This window comes from Balaenoptera ricei, chromosome 13, assembly GCF_028023285.1.
Source record: "Balaenoptera ricei isolate mBalRic1 chromosome 13, mBalRic1.hap2, whole genome shotgun sequence".
Taxonomy (NCBI): Eukaryota; Metazoa; Chordata; class Mammalia; order Artiodactyla; family Balaenopteridae; genus Balaenoptera; species Balaenoptera ricei.
In genome coordinates, this window is record NC_082651.1 from 7,586,008 (window position 1) to 7,597,988 (window position 11,981).

Here is an 11,981-nt window from a genome sequence, read left to right on the forward strand (position 1 = left end):
TTCCACAGGCAGAGACAACACTCGGCCCTGCGTCTGGCCAGCCCAGTGGAGAAGGTGCCTTTATTTGCAACACCCTGAAGCCCATTGACTGAGCACCAATCAGCTTTGTGCAGGAGGACTCGGCTTTTCTCATAAATGTCACGCTGGGCCCTTATTTGTAGAATTATATCCTCCTGGTGTAGGCATTGTAGAGTCACCTTTTTCAACCCAGCAATAAAAATAAAAACTGGAGAGTCATAATTGTTATTCTATAGTGGTTTCACAAACATTTTTCTGACTCAAAAAAAGGCTTTTTTTCTTTTTTTAATCAAATCACTGGATATAAATGTGTAAACTCTTGGATGATGAAGTCTTGTTTTATAAGAAGCTGTTTATTCTCCACCATTAACAAAGGATGTTTTATAGTCTTTGGTGCATCTGAGAACAAAATTTGGAGTCCTGGATATAACATTAGAAGAAATTCAGAAGTTCAGTTAAGGTTTTTAAAAAATTAATTATGGTTAGAAATTAGACTTCTTATGGTTTCTCCAGATTCATTTCTATGAACAAGTTAAATATTTCAAATTTAATCAGTATTCAAGAAAATATGACAGTGTTTAATAGTAATAACAAAATTACTCCATCTACTGAGGTCCTATTTAGGATTTCACATAGGTTACTTCATGTAATTTTGCAGAAAACTCATAAGGAATGTATTTCTTTCCTAATTTTATGAATGGAGAAATTGAGGCTGGGAGAGATTAAGGAACTTGCCAAAGCCACCAAGCCATCAAGGATGCAGAGAAGGGATTTGGACCCAAGGTCACATCAGTAAGAGTGTGGGATTTTAGTTGATATGTTAATTTTTTCTAAAAAGAGCCTCCTTAAGATTGGATATGAGATAGAAAGAAGAAGGAAAAAGAATGAAGTCAGCTGTCTTGCAAAAAGTGTAACATATACAGCATATGCGTAATAGCTTTAGGATTTTTTCCACCATGCATATCTTTAATTTTTGCCTTTAAGGATTAGGAGAATAATTTTTGGTGGAAGTTGCTCAGAATGGGCTATTTATTTATGACTTAAAATGTGGTATTTTGCCAAAAAATTTCTAATTCATAACAGAGTGAGAAGGTACTGTCTGCAAGCAGAGGGGAGAGGTCTCACCAGAAACAATCTTACTGGGACCTTGATCTCAGACTTCCAGAATCCAAACTAGGAGAAAAGAAATTTCTGTTGTTCAAGCCACCCAGTCTGTGGTCTTTTGTTATGACAGCCCAACCAGACTAACACAAACACAGGGATTCTTAGCTAATTCAATACAAAAAAAAAAGAAATACAAAGTAAAAGGTGGAAACTCTCATTGCTTAAAATGATACAATTATCTATCTCCCAAAATCCAAAGGAATCAACTGACAAATTATCAGAATGAATAAAAGTTACAAAACAGCCAGATTTAAAGAAAACTATTTTCAGGAATAATTTTCTTAGACATGAGCAAAAGCAAATTGAAAAATGTTTATTAGAAAATGTAAATAGCTTAAAAAACTATGAAATATTGAGAACTAAACCAAAGGATAAATATGGACTATATTAAAAAATAAAAGTACAGAACTTTACCAAAGGACATAAAAGAATATGTGAATAAATGAAAAGGTACATCATGATCCTAGACAACATTCACTGTTGTTAAAGTTTCAACTAATGGCAAATTCACCTATAAAGTCAGGATAATCCTTACTAAATTTCCAAAATGACTTTTCATAGAGTTTTAAGACTGATTCTGAAATTAATTTGGGAGAGAAAATATTCTAGAATATGCAAGAAATTTCTTTTAAAAAGAATGATACTTTGTTAATGTAAAAATGTACTATAAAGCAATAGTAATTATGTTGTAGTAGTCATTTTGTTATTGATCCACCAACAGGCAAATAGATCAATGGAAAGAAATAGAGTCTTGAAGCAGACCAGTTTAATACAGAGTCAAGGTGGTATTTCAAATCAGTGCAAAAATAATGAACTACTCAATAAATGGTGGTTAGGACAACTGGCTATCCATCTGGAAAAAATTCCCTATTTCACACTATAAGTTAAAATAAATTCCAGAGGATTAATGAATTAAATCTAACACACACACACACACACACACACACACACACATGCACACACTTATATAAAATGCTATATTAGGGAAAAAAAGAGAGTAAATAATTGATTGGAAATTGCTCTTGAGCAAACCCCAGAATAGGGGAGGCTCTACAGTGGAGCTGGATTTGACCGGGATTTAAAAGACAAGTGGAGTTTGCGGAGCAGAGCAGGTAGGTAAGGGCGGTATGAAAGGTACAAAGGTGAGAAAGTATCAGAGAAAAGTGAAGTTTGGTGCTTCCAGAGATGGGGGACAGAAGTGTGGCTGATAGCTGGAATGGGAGGAGAGATCGGTGTGGCATCTTCTGGGAGGTTGTTGAGACTACAACAAAGATGATGGAGAAGCAGAATGAAGGGCTCAGTGGAAACAGGTTGTCAGTCTGCAGACTCGTAGTGAGCATAGTCAATGAGTCATTTTTATCCGCTTACTCTCCCCATCTGCAAACGCAGCTGCCCACCACCAGACGGCAATCCTCTGATGTTAGAACTTGGCCCCCTCCTGCGGGAAGGGAAGTGAGAAGGGAGAAGAGCACACTGGCTAGCGACTGGGCCGGTGTGGAAAGCTGCGCTGGAAGAGCCTGCTATGCCGATCGGGAGTGGGATGTATTGTGTCAGAATCAGGACGTCCTCAAGGTCTGAAAGCAGGGATGGTGGGATCTGAAGGTGCAGGCATCCTCAGGTGAAAAATAGTGAGGGCCAGACCCCACAGTCTTACCGAGAACAGAGAAGGGGGGGTGGATTCACACATTTGAACTGGAGAATTGGCAGGAGTTGGGGATGACTGGAGGCTGAAGGAAAGGAAGGAGCTGGAGAGGCCTCCAAGGGGTGAGGTCTTCAACGCAGAGCAGAGCGGCAGCCTTGACTGAGGCTTGGGATGCGGGCTTGGAGGGAGGGCGGTGGGTTGCTGTGTTGGTTACGTGCCTGCGGAGGATACAAACAGAGGGGTCCAGGATGTAGCTGGAAACGAGTGCCTTGTGCTTTAGAAAGAGACTGAACTGTGTGGATTGAATCATCGGGAGCACAGGTGTAGCGGCTGCAATCACTAGAAAAGACGTCGCTTTGGGAGAATGAATGGACTAAAGGAACCTGAGAGCAGTGGCGAGACATAGGGAATACAAGTGCTCAAGGGCAGGGGCGGAACAGAAGCCAAAAGGGGATCCAGCGGGAACTGCCAGGGAGAGAGGGACGGTGGATTTAGCATCTAGGATGCCGTGGGTGTGCAGTGTCGGCAGGGCCTGGGGTGAGCATGCGCAGACGCAGAGACCGCGGAGGAGCGCGTGCAGACCAGCCTTCCAAGCACAGAAGGTGAGAGGGCTGCGCGCAAGAAAAGCTCCGTAATAAATGAAGGGTGAAGGAGATGGGGACATGCAGGTCGGCAGAGCAGAGGCATTGGTAGAGACAGGGAGATGAAAGGAAATTGAGGAGCCAAAGTCAGGGAGTCATCCAAGGGGACAGAGTCACAAGCCAGGAGGAGGGATCAGTCTCTCGCCTCTGAAACAGGAGGGAAGGAGATAAAGGCACACACAGGACTGGAGGTGTGGGAAGGAATTCGAGCCAGGTCATGTAAAGAAGAGGCTAAGGTACCTAGCTGGAGGCTGGTGGGAAGAAGCAGGAAGTTAGGGCAATTTAGAGGCAAAACCTCACACGCTCCATATTCCCTTTGTTAAATTCTCTTTCCACTTTTTCCTGCTCCATATTTTAAATTTTTAAATATTTTCATAAGACAGGCCTGCTTTATTCTTCACAGTGCTAAGTAATGGAATCCAAGCCCTGACATAATAGATCCTTCTAATTGCTCGTAAGAGAAATCTCAGCTAAAGAAGAAAATGTATCCCTCTCTAACTGAAACAAACTTAACAAGATGAAAGCTCAGAGAAATGTTCTTCTACATCATGTAATCATGCTCGTCCATGTTGTTTCTAACACAAGCATCATAAAATATCGGAACTTCAGAGATTGTTGCTACGGCTTCTGCAAATCACTGTAGCTTCTGTGAAGGTGGTGATCCTAATTGGTCTTTTTTAAAAATGTGTTGCTCTGTTTCACCCCATTTGAGATCTGTTTTCTGAAAGGCATATATATTTGTGAGCCTTTAAGTCAAAAGAGGGCCAGGGGCACTTTGGTCATCTTCCATCTGTGCCAAGGTAAAATAATAACAATGAACCAAACCCTATGATTTTTTTTGTTATTGTAAACAAAGAATTTGAAAGAAAAACTCATGTAAGTTAATGGTAATAGATGCTTGAGAAGCCAGGTAGGAAATGAAAAAGAAATGGCTACGGTCAGAGGGAAGGTTCGAATGGTCATTGTGGACAGTCTTCGTGATTGTGGGCTGTTCTTCATGGTTCTGCACAGGCCAAGGAGCAGGAGAGGAAGGTTCTGGAAACTCAAGGAGGTGAGGGGGCTCTGGAACTGAAGGACCTCAGACCTTTGCTGGAGAGTCAGGCCACCTCCAAGAGCCATTTCCTGGACACCAACTGAGGAAAACCAGCCCCAGGGGAGATTCCTGCCCCCCTGACTGTCTTTGGGAGCCTTTCGCAAGGCTGCCTGGTGCACAGACTGCACTGCTGCCTTTGTTTGCAGAGACCAGCTGCCTATCCACCTCGATAAACTGTCCCTTTTGAGTCACTTTCCCATAGCTGAGAGAAGTTAAACACCCTCCTTGGAAACAGATGTGATCATTAGCTCCGTGGGAACTAAGTGCTATCGTGGTTTGTAACTTCTGAGGGCACATGGGTCTCTCCGGGTATGTGAGGGAAGCCATACATCCTCATCTCTGAAAAATTCACAGCACATCTGGATGCCCAATTTTCATACCACTGCAGGGGTCAGGCACATGGTTCTTTCCACGGTCCTGTTTTTCTATTGTTGTCAAAGTATAATTTACATATAATAAAATACACCCATATTAAGTGTATCCTTGAAGGAATTTTGATAAATATATACACCCAAATAGCCACCATCAAAATCAAAATCTGGGGGACTTCCCTGGCAGTCCAGTGGTTAAGACTCCAAATTTCCACTGCAGGGGGCACGGGTTTGATCCCTGGTTGCAGAACTAAGATTCCACGTGTTGCACAGCACGGCCAAAAAAAAAAAAAAAAAAAAGTGAAAAAAAAAAATCAAAATCTGGAACATTTTCATCACCCCCAAAAGTTTCCTCGTGTGACTTTGCAGTTGGTTCCCACACCAAGTCCCAGCCCTAGGCAAGCACTGATCTGTCCATCACTGCAGATTAGTTTTGCCTAATCTAGAATTTCATATAAATGGAATCGTACATTAGGTACTATTTGTGTCTGGCTTCTTCTGTTAAGCATTATCCATGTTGCATGTACCAGTGGTTCATTCCTTTTTATTCCTGAACAGTATTCTTTTGTGTGGATCTAGCACAATTTGTTTATCCATTTACCGTGTGTGTGTGTGTGTGTGTATGTGTGTGTCCATTTTATTATTTGTTTTAATTGAAGTACAGTTGATTTACAATGTTTCAGGTGTACAGCAAAGTGATTCAGTTATACATGTATATATGTACATATATTCTTTTTCAGATTCTTTTCCATTATAGGCTATTACAAAATATTGACTATAGTTCCCTGTGCTATACAGTAGGTCCTTGTCTACCTATTTTATATGTAGTACTTTGTATCTGTTAATCCCCAATTCCCAATTTATCCCTCCCCACCTTCTCCCTTTGGTAACCATAAGTTTGTTCTCTCTGTCTTCCACAGTCCTTTTTCTTGAACCCCTACCACAAACAACCACCCACCCTCAGGAGAGGGTTCCTCTGAATGTAGCCCCCAGACCATGTGCTTGAGAAACACCCGGGGTGTGCATGAAAAATACAGGTTCATGGGTCCCCTTCTAGACTCCCAGAATCAGGATTGCTGGGTGTGGCACACAGGACTCTGCACTGGAAACACACTTCACAGAGGGCTCCGCTGCCCTCTGAGTTTGAGAAGCTCTGCCTATGGATTCAGGAGCCCCGGGTTAAGAACCTCAGTTCAAACAAAAGTAGATGATTTCTGGGACTTCCCTGGTGGCACAGTGGTTAGGACTCTGCGCTCCCAATGCAGGGGGCCCTGGTTTGATCCTGGTCAGGGAACTAGATCCCACATGCATGCCACAACTAAGAGTTCGCATGCCACAACTAAGGAGCCCAGTTGCCGCAACTAAGGAGCCCACCTGCCTGCCGCAACTAAGACCCGGTGCAACAAAATAAATGAATAAGTAAATATTTTTTAAAAATAGATGATTTCTCTTGTGTACTCAATAGCTCATTCTCAGCCAATTTTGGGTTCAGAACACACAAAGGTATTTTTTTTTTTTAATTTGAAAGTTGCTAAGAGTATAGATCTTTTTTTTTTTTAAACATCTTTATTGAAGTATAATTGCTTCACAATGGTGTGTTAGTTTCTGCTTTATAACAAAGTGAATCAGCTACACATATACACACGTTCCCATATCTCCTCCCTCCTGCATCTCCCTCCCTCCCCACAAAGGTATTTTTATATTGGTTCTGGAAAAATACTGACAAAGACAAATCTTATGCAGAAAATAAATAGATAATAGAGGACTCCCCAGAAGCTGTGTGGAATGCCTGGAGTGATCTGTGCCCCAGCGCGGCTCCACCACAGCTGCTAGCGTCCACATGATCTAAGCACAGCCATCTGCATGTGTAAAAATACCATTTGTGCACTAACCTAAGCAGCCCTGCTGGATAGGAAGTTTCGAGAAAGCTCTGATGACTAGAATTTGTCATTTAGAGAAGCAGAATGCAAACAACCCCTGAGCATCGCTGGCTGCCCTGCTCTGGGAAGTGCATCCTGGCCTTTCCATTTCATGACCCGCTATGAATAATTCTCACAATGTTTCATCTCCCTATTACTCAGTCATCACAAGCTCATTTCTTTTCATCCCAAGGCCATGTTTTAATACAATGTAGCAATGCTCCTCCTCCGGATTCTGTGTTTTTATTACCCATCATGACACCGTGAGAGCGCTGAGGCATAGGTACACTACTGAGGAAGCAATTGGTGCACAGGAAATAGAACGGGGCTGTAACTACACATTTAGTCCTCCTCTGCTCATTTGAGTAACTTTCTTTTTGGAAAGTTTGCTGACCAATTCATGGAGTGACTCAGTTTTCTACAGGAGACGACTACAGAATTATTACAATTATAACTACCCAGCTGTAATGTCTGACACCACCATGTTTATCAGAAGGCACACACCCAAGTCCTAAGCTGGTGTCATCCCATTAGGCAATTGTATAGAAAGGCTCTGGGTTGTGTTATGAATCTCTAAAACCTGGAATGTGTCAACAAAAAATAAGGATCTTTTTTTTTTTTCACTTCATCTCTGAAGCTTTCAGACTTTGGACAAGCCAAGATCAAGATGGCCAGTGTTTGACATTGTATGTTTTACATGGACGCTATTAGTTATCATATTCACGGAGACCTTGGTCTTTAGGGGGCCCTCGGTGTGGGAGATGTTACCAATCATGGGGAAAGACGAGTCAACAAATGGAGCTGGGGCAACTGTGTTATCTCATGGCATCGAAATCTCAGGGAGGCCGACATAGAAATGGAATGGAAGGTACACGTTGTACTGACATTTTTAAAGGATCTTGAAAGGTTGATGTGACTCCACCTACACTTTCAACCTCCAAGATGATATAAAAGGCAGGCTGTCTTGATTCTGCAGCCTCTGGCACTTTTCTTTCCCCACAGGGCTGCTGAGACCACCAACTATTCAGATGTACTTCCATGACAACAAAGGAAATTTTGGAGAAATATTTCCTTAGCTTCCTGTGATCTTTGCCCTGGTCATTGGTTGGCTCACAAGTAAGCGATAGAGAAAGTAACCCAAGCTAAGTGCAGGTCGTCATCCTCACCAGTCCTCGTGGCCATAACAAGCACTTGTAGTCTAGCTCAGCTTTCTACATGGAAAAAAATTAGATTTATACTTCTTCACACCATATAAAAATGAATTCCAGATGGGAGTGAGATTAGCTAAATGTGAAATTAGATAAATTTTTAAATTGAGAAATTTTAGAACAACTGGAAGAAAGTACGCAATACTATTTTATTATTGGGGGAAAGGTGATTTCTTTATAAAGACAACAGAAATCACTAGAGAAGATATTGATGTATTATTATAAAAGTGTTAAACTTCTATACGATAAAATATGCTACAAACCAAGGTTAAAGACAAGCCACAATCAGAAAGAACATTTTTTTTTTTTCAGAGAGAACATTTTTATGGCAGATGAAGAATTTATATACAAATATAAATTCATATAGGCTATGAATTAATAATAGTTAACAATTAGACAGTGTTTACTATGTGCTGGGCACAGTTCTAAACATATATAAAGGCACATTATCCTAATAATCACCCTACAGCTATAAAGTAATCCTATTATTCATTTTTCGTTCTACAGGTGGGGAACCTTAGAATTTAAACAGCTTACTCAATATTACACAGCTGGTAAGGATCTGAGTCAGGACTCAGCAAAGGATATGAACAAGCAATTCAGAGAAGAAGAAATATAGTTGTTACCGACCTGGGTTCTTGGCCTCCCTAATCAATAGAAATTGATCAGAGGCTAGACAAGAAATTCAGGCAAGGCTTTATTGGGGTCCCTGCTGCAGCAGGGGGCAATGAGAGCAAACAGCAGGTTCCCTTGCCGGCTCGATCCCTGATGGGGGATGAGATTGTTCCTTATACGGGGTGAGGGTAGGGGTGTGTCCAGGGGTCGTGCCAGAGGGTTGGCTTAGGTGTTTTGCCCACCCCTTAGCTGGTGTTGTGTGCAGGGGGCATGCGCAGTACCCTGCTTTTGCTCCAGGTTGTTCAAAAGTGGCAGTTGGGTTTTTTGGTCTCTTTGTATCTTTTGTTCAGAATTTGCACCGACTGCGCATGCATGCAGTTATTTTTAGTCCCATAGAGTTTCTTTGTGTTTTGTTGCTCAAGGAGAGGTGTGTCCAGGTGCAGGCACTGCAGCACTGCAGCAAAGGGTCCCAGGTCCCATGTCTCATAGTGACCAGTAGACTAGTTTTAGAGAAGTAGGTATTAAAACAATTACACACCATTCACACACATAGGATTGTCGGAAATCTAAAAGTCTGACAATACTAATGTGGCAAAGAAGTGGGCAGGTAAATTAGCACAACCCCTTTGCAAGCAATTCGGAATACCTAGTGAAGATGCTTGGAGTTGGGAGCCCAGGCAGTCAGTTTTGACGGTTCCTAAAGACTACACCGCTCCAGCCCCTCAATTTTTACTGTGGGACCCCTCTCACCTGCTATTGGATTGGGCAAGACCCTCCCCCATTTCAGTGGCGGCTTTCAAACTGGTCCTCTGTACAACTTCGGGTTTCTCCTGTTCTCCAGTTTCTCAGATGCTGCCTGGTTATCTGTCTGTTTCTGTACAGATGCTGTTAACCTATGGGTCTGTGGTTTTCCCCCGCCTACTTGTATTTTTGAGGTTTGTGGCAATGGCTCATCATCTGGTTTTGTTGTCAGTGTTGTCCATGGGTTTTGCTATCTAGTTGCTCTGTTTTTATGCTGATATTTTGAGAAACTGAAAAAACTGTGCTGCCACTACCACCTCCATATTCCTAGAATCTGTTTATGACATAAAGAACTAGAGGTAGCCTAAATGTCCAGCGAAGGGGATCTGTTTCGTATACTATGGTACGCCTATAAAATGAAATAGCATGAAGCCATTACCAGTGATACTATGGAACTCTCCATGTTGTAGCATGTATCAGTACTTCATTCCTTTTTTTTTTTTTTTTTTTTTGCCAAATCATATTCCACTGTATGGGTATGCTATATTTGGGTATTCATTCATCATTTGATGGACATTTGTGTTGTTTCTACTCTTTGGCTATTATAAACAGCAATGTTGTGAACATTCGCATACAAGTTTTTGTATAGATGTATGTTTTTATTTCTCTTGGAATATATACCTGCTAGGTTCACATTTTGAGGAACTGGCAAGAAGTTTTCCAAAACGATTGTACAATTGTATATTCTCACCAGCAATGTGTGAGGGTTGCATTTCTCCACGATTGCCAGCACTTGTTATTGTCTTTTTGATTCTAGCCACTCTAGTTGATGTGCGGTGGTATTTCACTGTGATTTTGATGTTCACTTCCCTAGTGATTAAATGATGTTAAGCATCTTTTCATGTGCTTACTGTCCATTTGCATATCTTCTTTGGAGAAACGTCTATTCAGATCCTTTGCCCATTTTTTTTTTAATTAATTTATTTTTGGCTGTGTTGGGTCTTCATTTCTGTGCGAGGGCTTTCTCTAGTTGTGGCGAGCGGGGGCCACTCTTCATCGCGGTGCACGGGCCTCTCACTATCGCAGCCTCTCTTGTTGCGGAGCACAGGCTCCAGACGCGCAGGCTCAGTAGTTGTGGCTCACGGGCCCAATTGCTCCACGGCATGTGGGATCTTCCCAGACCAGGGCTCGAACCCGTGTCCCCTGCATTGGCAGGCAGACTCTCAACCACTGCGCCACCAGGGAAGCCCCCTTTGCCCATTTTTAAACTGGGTTATTTGTCTTTTTGTTATGGAATTGTAAGGGTTCTGTATATATTCTAGATACTAGTCCCTTATTAGATATAGGATTTGCAAAAGTTTTTTCCCATTTTGTGGCCTGTCTTTTCACTTTTTTGATAGTATCCTTTGAAGCACAACATTTAAAGTTTTTGATGAAGTCCAATTTATCTATTTTTTTCTTTTGTTGCTTGTGCTCTGGGTGTCATATCTAAGAAACCATAGTCTCACTCAAGGTTAAAAGATTTATGCCTATTTTTCTGCTAGTATTTTAGTTTTAGCTCTTGCAGTTAGATCTACAATCCATTTTGAGTTAATTTTTCAATATGATGTGATGGAAGGGTCTAAATTCATTCTTTGGCACATGGCTATCAGTCATCTCAACACCATTTTTTGAAAAGACTATTCTGTTTTCATTTAATTATCTTAGCAACCTTGTGTTACTGAGTCCAGGCTCGTACTGCTCACTGCATGACAGGCCAATCGATGGAGAGTCCAGTTGTTGAGGCAAGGAATAGCGACTTTATTCGGAAAGCCAACAGACCAAGAGGATGGTGGGCTACTGTCCCAAAGAACCATCTTGCTCGGGTTTGGATGCTAGTTTCTTTTATAAAAGAAAGAGGGGAAGGTGAGGAGGTAAAGTAAAAAAGGCAACAAGTTGTTGCAAATATTTCCTGGTTCTGGCCAGACTCCGGAGGGGGTGTGTTAATTTCTTCTTTTCCACAGGTGGGCCTGGTCGGGATGTTTCCTGTGAACAAAGGAAAACAAAGATATTTTAGCTTAACCTTCAGACATGGGAGACAGGCTTCCTGGAGATGGGCCATTATGCATACCTTAAGCTATAGGCAACATCCCTTTAGTGAATAACTTGTAGCAAAAGCAATAGAATACAAAGGTTAAAGAAACACGTCCAATACGGAGTCAGGGTTGTTCTTCCCTGTTACACTTGTTGGAAATCATAAACGTGAAGGTTTATTTTTGGACTCTCAATTCTATTCCATTGATCCATATGTCTCTTCTTATGCTGGTACCACACTCTCTTCATTACTGTAGCTTTGTAGTAAGTTCTAAGATTGAGAAGTGTCATTCCTCCCTCTTTGATCTTATTTTTCAACATTGTTTTGGCTACTTTGAGTTTCTTGAATTTCCCTGTGAATTTTAGGGTCACATTGGCAATTTCTTCAAAGAAACCAGCTGGAATTTTGATGAGGATTGCAATGAATCTGTAGATCAATTTGGAGAGTACTGCCATCTTAATATTAAGTCTTCGGATACGTGAACATGGGATGTCT